Raw genomic sequence first — 22199 nt, forward strand, 5'->3', positions numbered from 1 at the left:
GGACAAGGCCGGCACTGAATGGGCTGTGTTACAATGGTGGATGAGCAGTCTACTTGTTTCTAGGGGAGGTGGGAGGGGTAGATGCGGCCGCAGAAGCAGATCCGGCGAGGTGGACGCCACTGGCAGTGAATGGGCTATGGTACGCCGGTGGATGAGCAGTCTAGGGTTTCGAGAGGGGAGGGGAGAAAGGGCGATGAAGTACGGACGGCGTGATGTAAGATGCTCTGGTGCTGTGGAGTTAGTCGTTTTTGCGGGAGGGGGGGAGGAAATGGGGGTGCCGTGTAGTCGGGGAACCGGAAGTTACCAAAGTAGCCCCTACCTATCATATAGATGAGGGTAGTATTGTAATTGTTGGTCTCCGTGCACCAAGGACAAAAGGGGGATTTCGCATGCTAAAGACTAAGGTGGCGGAAATTTTAGAAGGAGGCGGGAGATTTTGCCGCCCGCGGGATCGTTCGTATCCAGTTTCAACTAATTTTGGACTATGCTAGCGGGATGGTCATGCTAGACTCTGTACATGCGACACGTGTCAGCAGTTAATAAATGGTGTGAAGTCCACCCCAGAAAAAAGACAATAACTCGGGATGATGCGCCGATAACTTGGACGTTCACACGGGCGCGACCAATCGTACGGGTGTAGTGGCGCGTTCACAAAAAAAGGGATCAAACGCGCAGCCTATGTATTTCTCGTGTAAATAGATAATTTAGTGCCATTGGCTATTTACTTTAAACATAATGCATTGACGTGTTAGTGTAGAGGCGCACAAAATGAAATGGATATTGTAGTCAGCTACTTAAAAGTGTTACCTCATATGATTACATAGCCTCCATTTCATAAATTGCGTACCCGTTGAATTCATATATGAATATTACATATATTACTTCAAAATAGAAACTTAAATCATCCAAGACTAATGAATTTGAATGCAAGAGTAACAATGGTGCATGTTCATGATAGCTACATTGGTTGTTTGAAGAAACATCACTGTAACTTTGGCATGCACAACTAAAAAGGCTTATTTAAATAGAAAAAATGTGATATGTGAGTGTCCAATCTTTATAGCGTTGAATCGATATTGTACCTTTGGCCACGATACGAAGTAGATATTGACTTATGTTCAAGCGGTGCACGTCCACGATCGCTAGATAGTGATACGTGAATGAATTGTGCAATCTCTCTCACACACATACATATCTCATTTCCCTGTGGGCATCGGAATCACACACGCGCACTTAGTTTATTTATCTCCCTTCGTCAGGGTTAAATTTGTCTTTCTACCCCGTCCTACAAGTCTCTCACACAGAAACACACACGCTCTCTATGTCTAACACGCCCACCCCTTTAATTCTGCCCACCCACATCCACTAATGTCTCTCACACATATGCTATCTACCTATCCCTTAATATAGCTAGATATGTGTCACACAAACTTCTTCTCCCTACTAGCAAGATGCCCATGCGTTGCACGGAACATCAAGATGCATTTGTATGAGAAGTTTATCTTGTGGGAGAAAAGGATGAACGAGGGAATGCCTTATTTGCAAATGCAGAGAGGGGTGTGGGTATCTTTTTGCAAAATTGCCATAGTTTCCTTCCTGTCCGTCGGATATAAATTGGATGGCATATATTGCAGGATGGCAGGAACACCATCATCACCAACTTTGTTTGTTATAAGAGTAGAGATATGTGAGTGTCACTGCCCCCCACACCCACACTTCCCAACATCGAAGGAGTAGGGTGACACCTCGATCTTGATACTAATCTATCGACTGACTTCTCTCTCAAACATACACACACACACTACCCGGCACCCAAGGTGTAGGGTGGCACATCGATCTTGATAATAATCTATCTACTCTTCTTGCAAACACACACACACACACACACACACATAGACACACACACTCGCTAGTTGTGCCTCTGTGCCTATCGCGCACACTCTTGATACGTCTTTCTCCCCCCCCCCCAACAATGACAACAGAAGGGTGACAACTCGATCTAATCATAATCTGCCAATTGGTTTCTCTCTCAAACATTGTGTCTCGGTGCCTCGCTCGGTAGCCCCCTCGATATGTAGACTTCTCGCGCGCGCACAGCTGTAGTGACGATGACGCTGAACCCAATGTGCCTTGTTTTTACCGGCCTCATGTGATAGTTTTCACCCTATTTTCTGTTAATTAACAAGTCAAACTTTTCTTTGTTACTACTAGTGAATCTGAAATCATTCGGGGCAGACATAAAATATATCACTTCAACCCAATTATCGCAGCAACTATTTAAAAAGAAATAAGCTAGCTGCCCGTGCGTTGCACGGAACATCAAGATGCATTTATATGAGTAGTTTATCTTGTGAGAGAAAAGGTTGAACGAGGGAAGGCCTTATTTGCGAACATGGAGAGACGTGTGGGTATATTTTTGCAAAATTGCCATAGTTTCTTTCCTATTTGTTAGATATAAATCCGACGGCCTATATTGCAGGATGGCACGCACACCATCATCACCAACTCTGTTTTCTACTCCCTCCGTCCGAAAATACTTGTGATCAAAATGGATAAAAAGAGATGTATCTAAAACTAAAATACGTCTAGATACATTTCCTTTTATCCATTTTGATGACAAGTATTTTCGGACGGAGGGAATATTTTTCTTTTTAGAGATTTCAACAAGTGACTATGACCGGACCTTACCAACATACTCAAAAAAGTAGTCCATAATTTCGATGTTACCCTCTTTTCTTGGCGGTGCAGTGCCATCTGGATACCTTATAAAGAAATAAAGTACTCCATGATACTAATATAGGATACATGGCGCAGGAGTACTAAGTATTATTAATACAGTTTTGCTAGAACTCATCTAGATGAGATATAATTTGGTCGCATTCATCTTTTATAGCCATTGGAAGTGATGCTATATAAGATGTGTGTGTGCTGACGTGGGTTGTATTTGTTCTTGTGCAACGAATTGACCACTGCATGTCATGTTTGATAGTCTCAAGTCATTAAAAGCATACAAGACCCACATCTCTTTTTGGTTGATTCCTCTATTTATGTCAAAAAATAAGAAACCACATGAGAGTTAATGCTCCATGCCTATGTGTTTACTATTTGGTTTTCGTAAGATGACTTAATACTCACCTAGACGGAGGGAGTATTCGATGTGACAGTGGGTGGCGCAGTTCCCGATATGGCTTTAATGCAGACGAGGGAGGGAGTAGCGGTTCCCGATATGTTGAACGGCCAATGCATCCTTCTTCAATTAATGCATGAGGGAAGTAATGGGAGAGGTCCGAGAAAAGAGGCTGGACGATGTGAATGCAACGCAGTTTGCCCTCATTGCCATCATATAAAGGCGCCCCTCCATTCCAATGCATCTACCACATCGTACGCACCTAAGCATTTGCCTAAGCACCTACACTAAGCGCAAAAGAGCTCACTCCAGACCAATGGCGGCGGTGCTCATGAGCGGCTAGCAGCTGCGCCAGATGGTCCACGACACCGGCCTGCGGCATGGCGCCAAGGATCGTCTCCAGACGGTGTTGGAGACCGGCTGGTGGATGGCCGCCTTCGACACCAACTACGATTCTTAGTTGGACCTGATGATCGTTGCCACCAACAACAAGTTCATCGTCCTCAAGAAGCTCACAGACGACATCGCCGTACTACTCCAGCCGGCGCGCCCGAGCTCCTCATTGCCTGCCACCCTAATCGGCCTCCATGGACGGAACCTCTTTCAAGCACTGGTGGCCCTGCGACTGCCCGCCGATGCCACGAAGAATGTCCACCTGGAGGTCGCGCTCGCCGCGAGGCGCCTTGCCCTGCAAGAATTCGTCGACCTACACATCCACATGTACGAGGAAATTGTGTACATAGGTATCTACAAGGCCAGTGAGGACGCTACGACATTGGCCTTCCTCAACCGCTGGAAGCCTTGGATGCCTTTTCTGAGAAGCACCTCGACCTCGCCACAAAAGCCGCCGCTCCTTAGCCGCCGGTCGGTGGCCCGGCGCACTAAGTTGAGGAGGAGGAGGTCGTACGTTCGTGGATCCATCTTTCTTCTTGCCTTCTGTAACCACCACTGCGATCGCATCATCGTGGCCTTAATTCTTATTGTGCCGTTGCATTCTCATTCCAGTCAATACCGACATGTGTGATCCCTTTGCTTAATTATATGCATCACTATAACTAGTACTCCATCCGTCAATTTATAAGTAGTCCTTACCTTTTCCATCAACTTCGTGTAACGCGCGGGCATCTTGCTAGAAACAATAGAATATGTCTATATGATCCGTATGTGATAGTCCATTTGAAATCTCAAACAATAAAAATATTTAGGTAAGGAGGGAGTAATATATTAGGAGTATATCAAATAAATAGTGATTTCATTCAAGTTTGTGAACAAATACTACTATTCTACTACTTTGGATCCGTCGCAACGCACGAGCAAATTGCTGGTAAAAGGAAAAGGCCTGCCGCGTACGCATCGCACCCCCACACGCCCGGGAATCGGGAGTACAACATGGCCCGTCCGGCACGACACATAGCTTAGGGAAGGCGTGTTGCCTAGCATTTTCACTTTCATGTGGGACCGTCGTTGAGCAAACCGACACCCCACCCGCCACCAGGTTGGAAAAAAGAAACGAGGGGAAGATCTAGCTGTAGCACGGAAGCCAAGAAATTTGGTGTCAGACGGGGCTCGTTGATAGGGTAGGAGCATCCCGTACTATTACTACTCCTACTAGTAACAAGTTTGTACTCCTAATACTATATTACTAGTACTACCACTATACAACTAGTAGGTACGTGCACGGCACAACATTGTAGGAACAAAAAACGGGAAGATCTTGTTGTGGGTGATTTATCTTTTTTTCAATCAACGTAGTATGAATAATATGATGTGGGGGGGCACTGAGGGAGTCCTGTATTAGGGGGTCTCCGGACAGCCGGATTATATCCTTTGGCCGGACTGATGGACTATGAAGATACAAGATTGAAGACTTCGTCTCGTGTACGGATGGGACTCTACTTGGCGTGGAAGGCAAGCTTAGGGAATACGGATATGTATATCTCCTCCTTTGTAACCGACCTTGTGTAACCCTAGCCCTTTCCGGTGTCTATATAAACCGGAGGGTTTTAGTCCGTAGGACAACATACAATCAGACCATAGGCTAGCTTCTAGGGTTTAGCCTCTCCGATCTCGTGGTAGATCAACTCTGCCTCCATCAAGAGGGCCCGAACCTGGGTAAAACATCATGTTCCCTGCCTCCTATTACCATCCGCCTTAGACGCACAGTTCGGGACCCCCTACCCGAGATCCGCCGGTTTTGACACCGACATTGGTGCTTTCATTGAGAGTTCCTCTGTGCTGTTGCCAGAAGGAAGGATGTCTCGTCTCGTCTCGTCTTTGAAGACGGTACTACTGTTGGGGGAGCTTTGGCTGTTGGCCAAACTCTCCGGCTAGTCGGTTTCATCATGACCGCCTGTTCGGCCGCCGCACCAAGGATGGCTTCTCGAGTCATCGAAAATAGCCTCCACGTCAAATCGGCACTCGCCGAACAGATGGATCCAATGGAGCTCGCCTCCTTAAACGAGCTCTTGGATCGCATCACTGCCTTGGGAGTCGCTACGGACTATGATCGGATTGGGCTTAAACCCGATCAAAGGGAGATTAACTCTCCACCGGTAACCCATCATATTGCAGTGGTGGAGGAACAATGCGGCGACCTTTCCTCTATCTTGACCAACTATGTCCGGATTCCCGAGCTCTTCGAGCCAGACGCCCGTTCGCGGGAGGATAACATCCAATCCCTGAACTTAGAGTCAGGCAGCGGGCCAGGATTATCGGGTAACACCCCAGAACCGGAACTTCCAAAATTGGAAACTCCTCGGCCCCTGGATTCCAGATCAGGTAAGGGTTTGGATTCAATTCCACCCACCCACCCAAACATAAGCGATCTTTCCCACATCAGGCAAGAGCCCCAGGAAACAGTACATCACTATTGGGCCAGATTCCTCCTTGCGATGAACAAGGTTAAGGACTGTCGCGAGGAAGACGCAATCCTATTTTTCTACAATAATTGCACGGACAAGGGAATCCTTAACGCCATAAATCGCCGTGAGATAACACGCTCTGCTGACTTGGCGTCCATAGTACGAAAGTACTGTGCGATGGAAAGTGCCTGGAAAACCAAAGCAAACTTTTGGGATAATCCGGCCCTGAATACAAACCCAGTCCGAAATAAAAGGGTGCATTATCCCAATACACCCGGGTCAATTACCAAAAATAAAAAAACCCTCTATAGGGCATGGAACCGTACTGGCGGGATGGCTCAACGGGCCCTGCAAAATACATAGTATAGCGGATACAATACCAACGCACAGCCTTAGAGCATGTTGGATACTCCGGCAAGTGGCCAAAAGTGGTGAGGATCTTCTTATCCCAAATACCATAGAGCACCATCCCGTGGATAACAATACGATGTTAACAGTCTTTGAGACCTTCGCGTCAAATAATAGGCGCAAGCGAACACTCCATAGCATGGCCGAAATCTGCCACGTAGCAGCAATAAATCCATGGAGTGACACGGCTATTACCTTCAATGCTAGTGACGAACCTAAATTCCGAACAGCCCGAGCACCAGCCGCACTGGTCCTCAGTCCAATCGTGGACGGCTTTCGACTCACCAAAGTACTCATGGACGGCGGCAGCGGATTAAACCTCATCTATGAGGAAACTCTTCAAAAGATGGAAATAGACTGGAACCGCATTGAGCAAAATAGCACAAGCTTTAGAGGAATCATCCCCAGTCTGGAAGCACGCTGTGCTAGGAAATCCACACTAGATGTGGTATTTGGCACGCAGGATAATTATAGGTCTGAAGAAATTACATTCCAAGTGGCTCCGTTCAGCAGTGGTTATCACGCCCTTTTAGGACGGGAGGCATTCACAATCTTCCAAGCCGTAACCCATTACGGGTACATGAAGCTCAAAATGCCCGGGCCCAACGGAATCATCACTCTCACTAGCAATCCGGACACGGCACTCCGCGCCGAAAAAATAGCCGCACTGGCCCTCGAGGCATTATCCGAAGCCCTCTCGGCCGAGGAATTAACCACGCTACGCTCCATAGTGGACAGTGACGACGTGATACTCGACAAGAGATCCAAGTCCACCTCTTTTAAACCAGCGGATGAAATAGTCAAATTCCAAGTCCACCCAACGGACCCTACAAAAACAGCCTCCATTGGGGCACAGTTAAACCCCGCTATGGACGCCGCACTACGAGAGTTCCTGCGCGAGAACTGGGACATATTCGCCTGGCATCCCTCAGACATGCCAGGAATCCCACGCAGGCTGGCCGAGCATAACCTCAATATCCTAAAGGGATTCAAGCCGGTCAAGCAAGCTCTTCGGTGTTTCTCCAAACCTAAGAGACAGGCCATGTGAGAGGAACTAGCCAAGTTATTGGAGGCCGGATTCATCAGAGAAATAAAACACCCAGACTGGCTAGCAAACCTGGTGATGGTACCAAAGAAGGACAAATCCTGGCGCCTTTGTGTCGACTTCAAAGACCTCAATAAAGCTTGCCCAAAGGATCCCTTCCCCCTCCCATGCATCGATCAAATCATTGATGCTACCGCAGGACACGAGTCATTGTGTTTCCTCGACGCATACTCTGGTTAGCACCAAATCAAGATGGCGGAGTCCGACCAAGCCGCAACGGCATTAATCACACCATACGGTCCCTTCTGTTTTCACACAATGCCTTTTCGGCTCAAAAATGCCGGCGCAACATATCAGCGCATGATTCAAACATATCTGGAGAAACAAATCGGCAAAACAGTAGAGGCATACGTAGACGATGTGGTCGTCAAACATGTCGACTCTTTGATAGACGACTTGAGGCTCAAATTCGACAACCTCCGAACATACGACATCAAGGTTAATCCGGAAAAATGTGTTTTCAGCGTACCAGCCGGAAAGCTCCTGGGTTTCATTGTTTCCAGTAGAGGTATTGAAGCTAATCTGGCCAAAATCCGAGCTTTGTCACAGTTGGCTACCCCAATAGACCTCAAACAAATCCATAAGTTAACTGGATGCATGGCGGCTATAAGCCGCTTTATCTCCCGCTTAGGAGAAAAGGCTTTACCCCTTTATTGCCTCCTTCGGCGCACCGAACACTTCGAGTGGATGGACGCGGCCACAGCCGGATTGGAAGAAATAAAGGCCATCTTGGCAACCAACCCAATACTGGCCGCGCCAAACATCGGCGAACCAATGTTGTTGTACATTGTGGCAACTCATCAAGTTGTAAGCGCGGTGCCCGTTATCGAACGGGAAGCGGACGGACATAAATTCCCTCTTCAAAAGCCAGTATACTATGTATCCACTGTCCTCACTCCATGCAAATCACGGTACCCGCATTACCAAAAGATAGCATATGCGGTATTCATGGCATCGCGGAAGCTGCGACACTACTTTCAAGAGTGTTCGATTACAGTAGCCTCGGAAGTGCCACTTAATGATATTATAAACAACCGAGACGCTACAGGCCGGATTGCCAAATGGGCCATTGAGCTCCTCCTGTTCGACATAACATACAAACCTCGACGAGCCATTAAGTCGCAAGTATTGGTCGACTTCGTCGCCGAATGGACGGAGGACGAACTCCCTAAAGTGTACGGCGCATACTCCAATTGGATCATGCACTTCGATAGTTCTAAAATGCTGGCTGGTCTAGGGGCTGGCGTCGTCCTGACGTCCCCAACCGGAGATACCGTTCAGTATGTATTGCAAATATTGTATACATACTCCAACAATGCAGCCGAATACGAAGCTCTGTTGCATGGTCTTCGGATGGCAGCCTCCATGGGCATTCAACGCCTGGAGGTGCGTGGGGATTCAAACCTCGCAATATCCCAAATAAATGGAGACTTTGACGCCAAGGTTTCGAAAATGGCGGCCTATCGAAACGCCGTCCTAAAAATGTAAGCTCGGTTCGAGGGGCTCGAATTTCACCACGTGGCTCGGGAAAACAATCAGGCGGCGGATATCCTCGCCCGCATTGGCGCAAAACATGATGCGGTCCCCCCAACATGTTTCTAGAAAGGCTGTTCAAGCCATCCGTAGTATGGGAAGGGGACACCGGTAACAACAATCCGGACCCGGCCAAAATACCCGATACCGAACTCTCTGACACAATCAGAGGCTCCGCCACCGAAATAACACCTTCAGCCCATGAAATAATGGTCATTATTGCCGCGTGGACAGAACCATTCCTGGCCTACCTAACTAGACAGGAACTTCCGGAGGACCAAAATTAGGAACGCTACATAGTGCGGCGATCCAAGGCCTACATGGTCCATGAGGGAGAATTGTACAAAAAAAAGCACTACCGGAGTCCTTCAAAGGTGCATCTCTGAAGAGGAAGGGCGGAATCTTTTGGCAGAAATTCACGCCGGACTCGATGGTCATCACGCTGCAGCCCAGGCTCTTGTAAGCAAGGCTTTCCGTATAGGATTCTATTGGCCAATGGCCCGGGCAGATGCACAGGACTTGGTCCAACACTGCGCCGGTTGCCAGCTCTTCGCAAATCAAAGCCACATGCCACCCACCGCCCTCCAAACAATCCCCATTACATGGCCCTTTGCGGTCTGGGGGCTTGACATGGTTGGACCCCTTAAAGGGGGAACCCACAAGAAAAAATACTTATTGGTCATGGTGGATAAATTCACCAAATGGATAGAGCCCAAACCTGTTAAAACAGCTGAATCCGGACCAGTGATAGACTTCATATCCGGCGTTGTACACCGTCATGGCGTCCCCCACAGCATCATCACTGATAATGGCACGAACTTCACGACTGACGAGGTAAAACTCTAGTGCAGCAAAATGGGCATCAAGCTCAATTATGCTTCAGTCTATCACCCACAAACCAATGGTCAAGTCGAGCGAGCAAACAGTCTTATAATGAGCGGCATTAAACCTAGATTAGTGCGCTCCTTAGAGGAGTCTAACACGCACTGGGTAGAGGAGCTCGACTCCGTACTCTGGGGGCTGCGGACCACGCCTAATCATAGTACTGAATATACACCCTTCTTTATGGTGTACGGCGCAGAGGCAGTCTTGCCCAGTGACATAATTCATGACTCACCTTGAGTGCGCATGTATGAAGAAAGAGAAGCCGAGCTTGATCGGCAGGACAGTTTGGATACTCTGGATGAGGAACGCGATGTAGCCAAAGCCCGTTCCACATTTTATCAGCAAAAAGTTCGCAGATACCTAAGCAGAGAATTACGGGCCAAAACTTATAACGTTGGCGAACTAGTTCTACGCCTGCGGATAAGAAAAAGAACAAGCTCGAGCCCAAATGGGAAGGTCCATTCATTATTAACCAAGTTCTGACCAGTGGAGCGTACCGACTGCGGGATGCATCGACTAGTCGACTCGAGCCGAACCCATGGAACGCGGCCAGGCTCCAAAGATTCTACGCCTAGCACCGGACTCTATGTTAGTCCCCTCCCTTTGTCCATTTTCTGCATATACATTATCTGTCTTGTTTCTCTTTTTTTCTTTCTTTTATTATTCCTTTAGGCCTTCAAGGGTCACCTTGTGCCTCGCTTGCACATTACAGATGCGCTAGCCGCACTCTTCATACCTGGGGGCTTCTTTCACAGAAGCTTAAATTATTTATCTGGGCCTCATGCCCACACATGTGTATACTTCCGCATGTACCTTTTTTCACCATTATATGCATCGATATGACTTAAGTTTTGGCCAAGATGGGTTGCCTGGCTCTTGTATTTATGCCCTACATTCCCGTTAATTCGGCTAGGGCATAAGGGGAGCACCTCTGCGATTGTTACTGCCGGGTCAGCCGTATGTGTACCTTAGACTGGGTGAAGACGAAAGCTAGCGTTCTTAAGGGAATATTCGGTCGGTGAACAAAAGATGATTTTTATTTATTGTCCATATCTGCCCCTAGATGTTCTTCCTACGTTTCCTATCGCAGTCCGGACATGCACTTTAGGGCATGCTTACCCAGGGAAAGGAACCCTTAACGGAACTATTCTCCCTGGAAGATGTTTCTTACTACCCATGTAATATAACATAACTAGTTTGGCACTTGTATGATAAAACACTAATGACCCCTACGCCTGGTCTCCACGCATACCCTGGTTCTTATATAACTGACCGAGTATTCGGATACACTCCGTACTATTGGGCCTGGAGGTTGAAGCGAAAAGGTCTGCAACGACAAATGATCTACAATCCAGCTAGAAGGCATTATACATGTCACTTTAATTACATAGTCATGCAGACTGACTAAATTCCTCTTCTATACCATCCAATAGGCGGTCTAGCTTATAATCCTGTTGAGAATACTTTGCGGCTAATACTACTTGCCCATAAACTAAGCTAACGGGGATCTCTTTTCCGTCGGGTCCCACAGGTCCGACCTCGGCCATGTGATTTGGGTCTGCCTTGGTATACCGCGTCTTCACCATGGCCCAGACTTCTCTGGCACCCTGTCGGCAGGTTGATACCTTCCATAATCGGAAGCGCCCTCTGGCAGGGAGACGGACGGCCACAAGGCCTGGGCAGCACCCTGCATCACCTGTCGAACTGGTTCGTGCAGATGTGACAGCTCGGACAAAAGATCACCCGCAAACCCAGGCATTTCCTCCGTGGGACGACCCGTCAGCATACCTACAGACATAACTCTGTTAGTTGGCTTCTTCGCCGAACTCCTTTAAAAGGATTCGTTCATGTAACGCCCTCGATGCGGCTATATCCCCCACGTGTCGAAGCACGACTTAGAGGCATAACCGCATTGAAAGTAATGTCGCAAGTGAGGTAATCTTCACACACCCCATGTAATACATAAGGGAAAGAGATACATAGTTGGCTTACAATCGCCACTTCACACAATACATGGATAAAGCATTACAACATCCGGATACAAACAAGGTCCGACTACGGAACCAAATAAAAGAAGATTACCCCAAATGCTACACAGATCCCCGATCGACCCCAACTGGGCTCCACTACCGATCAACTGGAAACGGAACAACACGAAGGACAAGATCTTCATCGAGCTCCTCCTGGAGCTTGGTTGCGTCATCTGCTCGGTAACATCGGCACCTACAAACTGGTTTTGGAAGTATCTGTGAGCCACGGGGACTCAGCAATCTCACACCCTCGCGATCAAGACTATTTAAGCTTATAGGAAGGGTAAAAGGTATGAGGAGGAGCTGCATCAAGCGACTAGCATATATGGTGGCTAAACATACGCAAATGAGAGCGAGAAGAGAAGGCAAGGCACGGTCCATAAAACTATTATCAAGAAGTGATCCTAGAACAACCTACGTCAAGCATAACTCCAACACCGTGTTCACTTCTCGGACTCCGCCGAGAAGAGACCATCACGGTTACACACACGGTTGATGTATTTTTAGTTCAGATCAACTTCAGGTTTTCTACAACCGGACATTAACAAATTCCCATCTGCCCATAACCGCGGGCACGACTTTCGAAAGTTCAAATCCCTGCAGGGGTGTCCCAACTTAGCCCATCACAAGCTCTCACGGTCAATGAAGGATATTCCTTCTCCCAAGACAATCCGATCAGACTCGGCATCCCGGTTACAAGACATCCTCGACAATGGTAAAACTAAACCAGCAAAGCCACCCAGATGTGCCGACAAATCCCGATAGGAGCTGCACATATCTTGTTCTCAGGGCACACCGGATGAGCCAGACGTCAGGTGGGCCAGCCTAGAGTTTCCCCTGGTAGCTCCGGACATCGCTCAGTTTGGACCAACACTTAGACAAGCACTGGCCCGGGGGGTTAAAATAAAGATGACCCTCGGGATGCACGACTCCCAAGGGAAAAGGCTAGGTGGCGAATGGTAAAACCAATGTTGGGCCTTGCTGGAGGAGTTTTATTCAAGGCAAACTGTCAAGGGGTTCCCATTATAACCCAACCGTGTAAGGAACACAAAATCCGGGAACATAACACCGATATGACAGAAACTAGGGCGGCAAGAGTGGAACAAAACACCAGACATAAGGCCGAGCCTTCCACCCTTTACCAAGTATATAGATGAATTAATTAAGAGATATTGTGATATCCCAACAAAATATCCATGTTCCAACATGGAACAAACTCCAATCTTCACCTGCAACTAACAACGCTATAAGAGGGGCTGAGCAAAGTGGTAACATAGCCAAACAACGGTTTGCTAGGACAAGGTGGGTTAGAGGCTTGGCTCAAAAATGTGGGAGGCATGATAAGAAAGTGGTAGGTATTGCAGCATAGGCATAGCAAAAGAGCGAGCAACTAGCAAGCAAAGATAGAAGTGATTTCGAGCGTATGGTCATCTTGCCTGAAATTCCGCAAGGAAGAAGAACGAGTCCACGAAGAAGACAAATGGACGTAGTCGAATGGGTCCTCACAAACGTGACGTTATCAGGACCAACCCGAGGAACCAACACCGGAAAGAAGCACACAACATGGTAAACAACCAACACATGAACATGGCATGATATGCGGGATGTGGTATGTGATGCATATGCATGATGTGCAAAGGAATGATTGAACCTGGCCTCAACATGGAAATCCAAGGGTGCCACTGGAAAGGTGAGGTGATTTCGGTCGAAATCGATATAAAGATCACCGGAATCGGATGCACGGTTTGGAAATGGCAAGCAAAACAAATATGGCACCGGTCTGCGATAAACAGCAAGTAGCCATCTAAATGCTACAAGATCAATATGCTACAGCACTCAAACATGGCAACCAAATACATGGCAGGGATCCATTCATGATGTTTGACAAAAGATGAACAGTGAGCTACGGCTAATTCACTCAATAACAAGTTCAAACAAGCATGGCAAAAGTGCAAATGATAACAGGTTTCAGACTTTGTGAAATAACAACAAATCAGGAATTTATCATCAGGAAGCAATCTTTAGAGCATGAAAACAAATGCTACAAGAACATATCATGGCAAAGCAAGGCATGGCATGAAGCTACTCTAAGCATATAACAAAAGTCCCTTAGTGACCTTGAGCCAAAAGGGATCAGAAAATACAATTCCAAGCATGTGAACGTAGCAAAAACATAAACAGATTTAGACTTAGTGAAAAATTGGAGCATGGCAAATCAGTTAACGAGTAGGCATGTTTATGAGCTTGATGCACTCACTACATAGCATGGCATGACAATCTAAGCATACACCCATCAAGAAGACATGACATAGAAGCTATACATGGCAAGAACAACAACATAGCATGCACGGATCAACAACAACAACCTCGGCAAAATCGCTAAACATGCTAACGATCTGCCAGGAACAATTTATAGCAAAAGTAGAGCTTGATTGACTCAAGCTAGGGTGCTCCATATTTGCAAACAAAGACATGGATGGATAGAGCACCACAATATTAACAAAACATCCTTAATGATCATCCTCAAAAGAGGCACGGATCACTAGGAAACAACATGAACATATGGCATAAAAACAATATCAGGACAAGGACTTAGTGAAAATCTAAGTCCCTGAAATCAGCATCAACGAGTAAGCTACTTTGCATGCTTGTGCAAGTCACCACGAAGATCACAAAAATACATGGCATACACCCCTGTAAAGATGGCATGTAATATAACAAAACACATGTAGAGCTCAGGATCATAGCATGCACACAATAATCATGACAAAAATGACAAAGGTGCATTGGCTGAAACAGATCTGAAACTATCCTCACATAGCCCTCTTCCAACAGCATTTCGGGCATCAGGATGAGCTCAAATGAAAATGGTGCAATGAGATGAAATGATTTACTCGTCGAGACGAACATTTTGATATGCTACACGCACGAATCGGAGCTAGAGATGCAGAGTTATGCCATTATGGAAATGCCTAAAAATTACTGGGATAAAATGACTTAGGGAAAATTTGGACCTCGCGGAAAATTACGCGATTCGGGACGCAGGGGCGTGTTTGGTTCGGATCCCGGTGGATCTCGTCCCACCTGGACGGATCTGACCGGATCCGACTCCGGCGAGGCCGAGCAGGTTCCGGCGAGCGGCGCGGGGCGGCGCCGGTGGACGACGAGGTCGCCGGAGGACGACGCCGGCGAGGAGGCAGCGGACGACGAGGAGGCTCGCCACGGCGGAGCGCGCCGGCGACGAGAAGGGCGACGGCCGGGCGATTGGCGGCGGGGTGCGGCGAAGAGGGCGATAGGCGGCGGCGAGGCGCTCTACGGCGGCGCGCGCGCGGAAGCCGAGGCCAGGGGGAGGCGGCGGCACAGTCGAGGTGAGGCGGCGGCTGGCGGCGAGCGAGAGGGGCGGCGCTGGCGAGCACAGGCGACGGGGCGCGCGGATGGGCGGCGGGCGCGGCGCCGGGCCCGCTGGGCCGGACGCGGGCCTGGCAGGCCGCGGCGGGCGCGGGGCGGATGGGGGCTGAGGTGGCGGCGCCCTATTGGAGGAGAGAGGCGACGGAGGCGACGTGGCGCCTCATGATTGGCCGGGGCGACGTGGCTGGAGGCGGTGGACGCGTCCGGCGGCGGAGTGGACATGTCCGGCGCGGCATGGAGGTAAAATCTAGGGTTTCGTCCGCGAAAATGAACGGGGTGCACATATTTATAGGTAGAGGGAGCTAGGAGAGTCCAAATGAGGTGCGGTTTTCGGCCACGCGATCATGATCGAACGATCGAGATGATGGAGGAGGTTTAGGTGGGTTTTGGGCCACTTTGGAAAGGTTGGGCTGCAACACACATGAGGCCTTTTCGGTCCCTCGGTTAACCGTTGGAGTATCAAACGAAGTCCAAATGGCATGGAACTTGATAGGTGGTCTACCGGTAGTAAATCAAGGCCGCATGACAAGTCTCGGTCTAGTCCGAAAACGTTTAACACCCGCACACGAAGAAAGGTAGAAAGGGACACCGGGTGACATAGGAGCGCCGGATTGCAAAACGAACAACGGGGAAAATGCTCGGATGCATGAGACGAACATGTATGCAAATGAAATGCACATGATGACATGATATGGAATGCATGACACGCAAGCAATGACAAGGCAACAACAACAAATAACTGGAGGACACCTGGCACATCAGTCTCGGGGCGTTACAACACTCCACCACTACGAGAGGATGCCGTCCTGAGATCTAGAATGGCACCGGAGGGAAAACGGAAGAGGAAGGGAAGAGGTAAAGCCATTTCAAGAAAATAATACAATGGAGATGAACGAAGTTGAAAACACCCCGTTAGAAAAGAGGAACAAGGAAGAACAACTTCGGGCAGCACTCCGATTGAAAAGAAAAGGAATTGAATAAGAACTTGATAAGATGAGAAGATACTTGAATGAAAACACGACACTCCGGTTGGAAAAGGAAGGAATTGTACATGATCTTGACAACCCGAGATGAGGAGTGAAAAGAGCAACATCACTAGACCTCTGGAGGAAAGAAATAGAAGATACACAATTGAAATAAGAGAATGGGGAAGAAAATGCCAACTTCTGCCACAAAAGAGCTTGAAAAAAAGGCATCCTTAGGAGAAGGGTCGAACGGAGTTGTTGGAACACCAACAACGGAAGGACAAACTTGAAGTGGGCTTATAGAAGGCATCTCAACATTATGAGGTGACAACTTGCCACTCACGGAAAAGATTTGATTGGATTTATATGACAAGGAGACGAGAAACTATTTCACCGGGAGGAAAGATGTGGAACTTGGATAATTTATAAACAACATAGATAGCAACAATCCTTAGGGAAGGCTTTAGGTGAAACATGACACAAGATAACTCCAACGAGGGGATTGATGGATTTAAAATACCTCATTCTTAACAACATGTGAATCATGAAACATGAACTCAAATTATCAAGAATGACATAATACCACCTCCAATGATACGGAAGGGAGAATTGCAATTTGGAATGTGAGACGAAGAAAACTTGGGCTCCTCTGACAAGAATCTGAAAGAACACTTCGAGAGAGAATTAACTCCTTGATGAACCACCATGTAGAACCTTCGTGAAGAACTCCGGTAAACAAAAGGATAATGAAAAGAAAAAGAAATTGAAAACACAAGGTGAAACCTTGTAGTGATTTAAATGGATCTTAGTGGTGAAATAATTGAAAAAGGTTGGAACTCCGGGAAAAAGAGAAGATGAAAAGGATTGAAATCAGGAATTTGATGAGCCTCTGGAATAGGGAATTGAGTTTACTCGATGAAACAAGAATAAGAATTACATTATGCTTATCCTTCACCAATTAAATTGATGACAATCAATGGATTTGGCACACTACTCATTCTCGTAGAAAGGATTAAGAGAGATATAGCGCAAACTTGAGAAGGTCTTCAACGAACCACCGGTAGGATATGGAAACAACGAATGAATTGATACAATAACAAAGGAAGAGAAATCTTGAACGGACCACCATAAGAATTGAACAACGAATGAAGAGAGGATAAAGAAACACCGGGAAGAATTATGAAATGAACGAAGATGCTTGAGAGGATTTAGATACATGAGAACAAAGAGATGACGAACTGATTATAGATCAGTTGAATGATGCACCGGTAAGATTGGAGAATGATAACTGATAGCTGAGAATGAATAAGTTCTAAGATGATGGGATTTTGGAGAATCAAACTGAAAAGAATCTTGAATTGCTCCGGATAGGTGAAAAGAATTCCCACAATCAAAACAATTATGAGAGGATGGCAACAAGCTGGAATCACGAATCTTGAAGAGAATGGAGCAAGATTGAGAGAAAAATCTTCTTTGGTCTTCAAGTGTTGTGAAAGACGATGAGAGACACCACCATGAATTATTTAGACACTCCGGAATTAAAATTGGAAAGCTTGAACCAACGATGAAAAGAATTTTACAGATCTCCGAGAAAGACATATGACTGATGACAATTCATTCGTATGTCAAACTTCGAAAAGAATTTGAGGATAGCTCCGGGAAAATTAGAAGAGTCAGGTAAGATCCTGGGAAAAGACCTGTGGGTTAGGGCCCACTCAAACGAAACACCGTTGAACGATTGCTTGAAAAGAGAGATTCCACCGGTTGAAATAAACGGCTTGAATGAGATAACAACCTCGAAATAGGTTGAACGAATTAGGAATGAAAACACGAATCTTCTGGGATATCTTCAGCACTCGGGAACAATTGAATAGCAAGCGGGGAATGATTAAGAATTGCACCGGCATGAGAAAGCATTGAAATACGGAAAAGAATATGATCAACACTGAAAGCACTTGTAACGCCCTCGATGCGGCTATATCCCCCACGTGTCGAAGCACGACTTAGAGGCATAACCGCATTGAAAGCAATGTCGCAAGTGAGGTAATCTTCACACAACCCATGTAATACATAAGGGAAAGAGATACATAGTTGGCTTACAATCGCCACTTCACACAATACATGGATAAAGCATTACAACGTCCAGATACAAACAAGGTCCGACTACGGTACCAAAATAAAAGAAGACTACCCCAAATGCTACACAGATCCCCGATCGACCCCAACGGGGCTCCACTACTGATCAACTAGAAACGTAACAACACGAAGAACAAGATCTTCATCGAGCTCCTCCTAGAGCTTGGTTGCGTCATCTGCTCGGTAACATCGGCACCTACAAAACATTAAAAGCAATGTCGCAAGTGAGGTAATCTTCACACAACCCATGTAATACATAAGGGAAAGAGATACACAGTTCCCTTACAATCGCCACTTCACACAATACATGGATAAAGCATTACAACACCCAGATACAAACAAGGTCCGACTACGGAACCAAAATAAAAGAAGACTACCCCAAATGTTACACAGATCCCTAATCGACCCCAACTGGGCTCCACTACTGATCAACTGGAAACGGAACAACACGAAGGACAAGATATTCATCAAGCTCCTCCTGGAGCTTGGTTGCATCATCTGCTCGGTAACATCGGCACCTACAAACTGGTTTTGGAAGTATCTGTGAGCCACGGGGACTCAACAATCTCACACCCTCGCGATCAAGACTATTTAAGCTTATAGGAAGGGTAAAAGGTATGAGGAGGAGTTGCAGCAAGCGACTAGCATATATGGTGGCTAAACATATGCAAATGAGAGCGAGAAGAGGAGGCAAGGCACGGTCGATAAAACTATGATCAAGAAGTGATCCTAGAACAACCTACGTCAAGCATAACTCCAACACCGTGTTCACTTCCCGGACTCCGCCGAGAAGAGACCATCACGGTTACACACGCGGTTGATGTATTTTAATTAAGATCAACTTCAGGTTTCCTACAACCGGACATTAACAAATTCCCATCTGCCCATAACCGCGGGCACGGCTTCCGAAAGCTCAAACCCCGGCAGGGGTGTCCCAACTTAGCCCATCACAAGCTCTCACGGTCAACGAAGGATATTCCTTCTCCCAAGACAATCCGATCAGACTCGGCATCCCGGTTACAAGACATCCTCGACAATGGTAAAACTAAACCAGCAAAGCCACCCAGATGTGCCGACAAATCCTGATAGGAGCTACACATATCTCGTTCTCAAAGCACACCGGATGAGCCAGACGTCGGGTGGGCCAGCCCAGAGTTGCCCCTGGTAGCTCCGGACATCGCTCAGTTTGGACCAACACTTAGACAAGCACTGGCCCAGGGGGGTTAAAATAAAGATGACCCTCGGGATGCGCGACTCCCAAGGGAAAAAGGCTAGGTGGCGAATGGTAAAACCAATGTTGGGCCTTGCTGGAGGAGTTTTATTCAAGGTGAACTGTCAAGGGGTTCCCATTATAACCCAACCGTGTAAGGAACACAAAATCCGGGAACATAACACCGATAGGACAGAAACTAGGGTGGCAAGAGTGGAACAAAACACCAGACATAAGGCCGAGCCTTCCACCCTTTACCAGGTACATAGATGCATTAATTAAATAAGAGATATTGTGATATCCCAACAAAATATCCATGTTCCAACATGGAACAAACTCCAATCTTCACTTGCAACTAACAACGCTATAAGAGGGGCTGAGCAAAGTGGTAACATAGCCAAACAACAGTTTGCTAGGAAAAGGTGGGTTAGACGCTTGGCTCAACAATATGGGAGGCACGATTAGAAAGTGGTAGGTACCACAGCATAGGCATAGCAAAAGAGCGAGCAACTAGCAATCAAAGATAGAAGTGATTTCGAGGGTATGGTCATTTTGCCTGAAATCCCGCAAGGAAGAAGAACGAGTCCATGAAGAAGACAAACGGACGTAGTCGAACGGGTCCTCACAAACGCGACGTTATCAGAACTAACCCGAGGAAGCAACACCGGAAAGAAGCACACAACATAGTAAACAACCAACACATGAGCATGGCATGATATGCGGGATGCGGTATGTGATGCATATGCATGATGTGCAAAGGAATGATTGAACCTGGACTCAACTTGGAAATCCAAGGGTGCCACTAGAGAGGTGAGGTGATTTCGGTCGAAATCGATATAAAGATCACCGGAATCGGATGCACGGTTTGGAAATGGCAAGCAAAACAAATATGGCACCGGTCTACGATAAACAGCAAGTAGCCATCTAAATGCAACAAGATCAATATTCTACAGCACTCAAACATGGCAACCAAATACATGGTAGGGATCCACTCATGATGTTTGACAAAATATCAAAACTGAGCTACGGCTAATTCACTCAATAACAGGTTCAAACAAGCATGGCAAAAGTGCAAATGATAACAGGTTTCAGACTTAATGAAATAACAACAAATCAGGAATTTATCATCAAGAAGCAATCTTTAGAGCATGAAAACAAATGCTACAAGAACATATCATGGCAAAGCAAGGCATGGAATGAAGCTACTCTAAGCACATAACAAAAGTCCCTTCGTGACCTTGAGCCAAAAGGGATCAGAAAATACAATTGCAAGCATGTGAACATAGCAAAAACATAAACAGATTCAGACTTAGTGAAAAACTGGAGCATGGCAAATCAGTTAACGAGTAGGCATGTTTACGAGCTCGATGCACTCACTACAAAGCATGGCATGACAATCTAAGCATACACCCATCAAGAAGACATGACATAGAAGCCATACATGGCAAGAACAATAACATAGCATGCACGGATCAACAACAACAACCTCGGCAAAATCGCTAAACATGCTAACGATCTGCCAGGAACAATTTATAGCAAAAGTAGAGCTCGATTGACTCAAGCTAGGGTGCTCCATAATTTCAAACAAAGACATGGATGGATAGCTCACCACAATATTAACAAAACATCCTTAATGATCATCCTCGAAAGAGGCACGGATCACTAGGAAACAACATGAACATATGGCATAAAAACAATATCAGGACAAGGACTTAGTGAAAATCTAAGTCCCTGAAATCAGCATCAACGAGTAAGCTACTTTGCATGCTTGTGCTAGTCACCACGAAGGTCACAAAAATACATGGCATACACCCATGTAAAGATGGCATGTCATATAACAAAACACATGTAGAGCTCAGGATCATAGCATGCACACAATAATCATGACAAAAATGACAAAAGTGCATTTGCTGAAACAGATCTGAAACTATCCTCACATAGCCCTCTTCCAATAGCATTTAGGGCATCAAGATGAGCTCAAATGGAAATGGTGCAATGAGATCAAATGATGCACTTGTCGAGACGAACATTTTGAAATGCTACACGCACGAATCGGAGCTACAGATGCAGAGTTATGCCATGATGAAAATGCCTAAAAATTACTGGGATAAAATGACTTAGGGAAAATTTGGACCTCGCGGAAAGTCAAGCGGGATGGCGCGGTGCGGGACGACGCGATTCGGGATGGAGGGGCACGTTTGGTTCGGATCCCGGTGGATCTCGTCCCACCTGGACGGATCTGACCGGATCCGACTCCGGCGAGGGCGAGCGGGTTCCGGCGACGGCGAGCGGGTTCCGGCGAGCGGCGCGGGGCGGCGCTGGTGGACGACGAGGTCGCCGGAGGACGATGCCGGCGAGGCGGCAGCGTACTACTAGGAGGATCGCCGCGGCGGAGCATGCCGGCGACGAGAAGGGCGGCGGCCGGGCGATTGGCGGCGGGGTCCGGCGAAGAGGACGACAGGCGGTGGCGAGGGCGCTCTGCGGTGGCACGCGCGCGGAAGCCGAGGCCGGCGGTTGGCGGCGACGCAGTC

The sequence above is a fragment of the Triticum dicoccoides genome, chromosome 6A (assembly GCF_002162155.2).
Source record: "Triticum dicoccoides isolate Atlit2015 ecotype Zavitan chromosome 6A, WEW_v2.0, whole genome shotgun sequence".
Lineage (NCBI taxonomy): Eukaryota > Viridiplantae > Streptophyta > Magnoliopsida > Poales > Poaceae > Triticum > Triticum dicoccoides.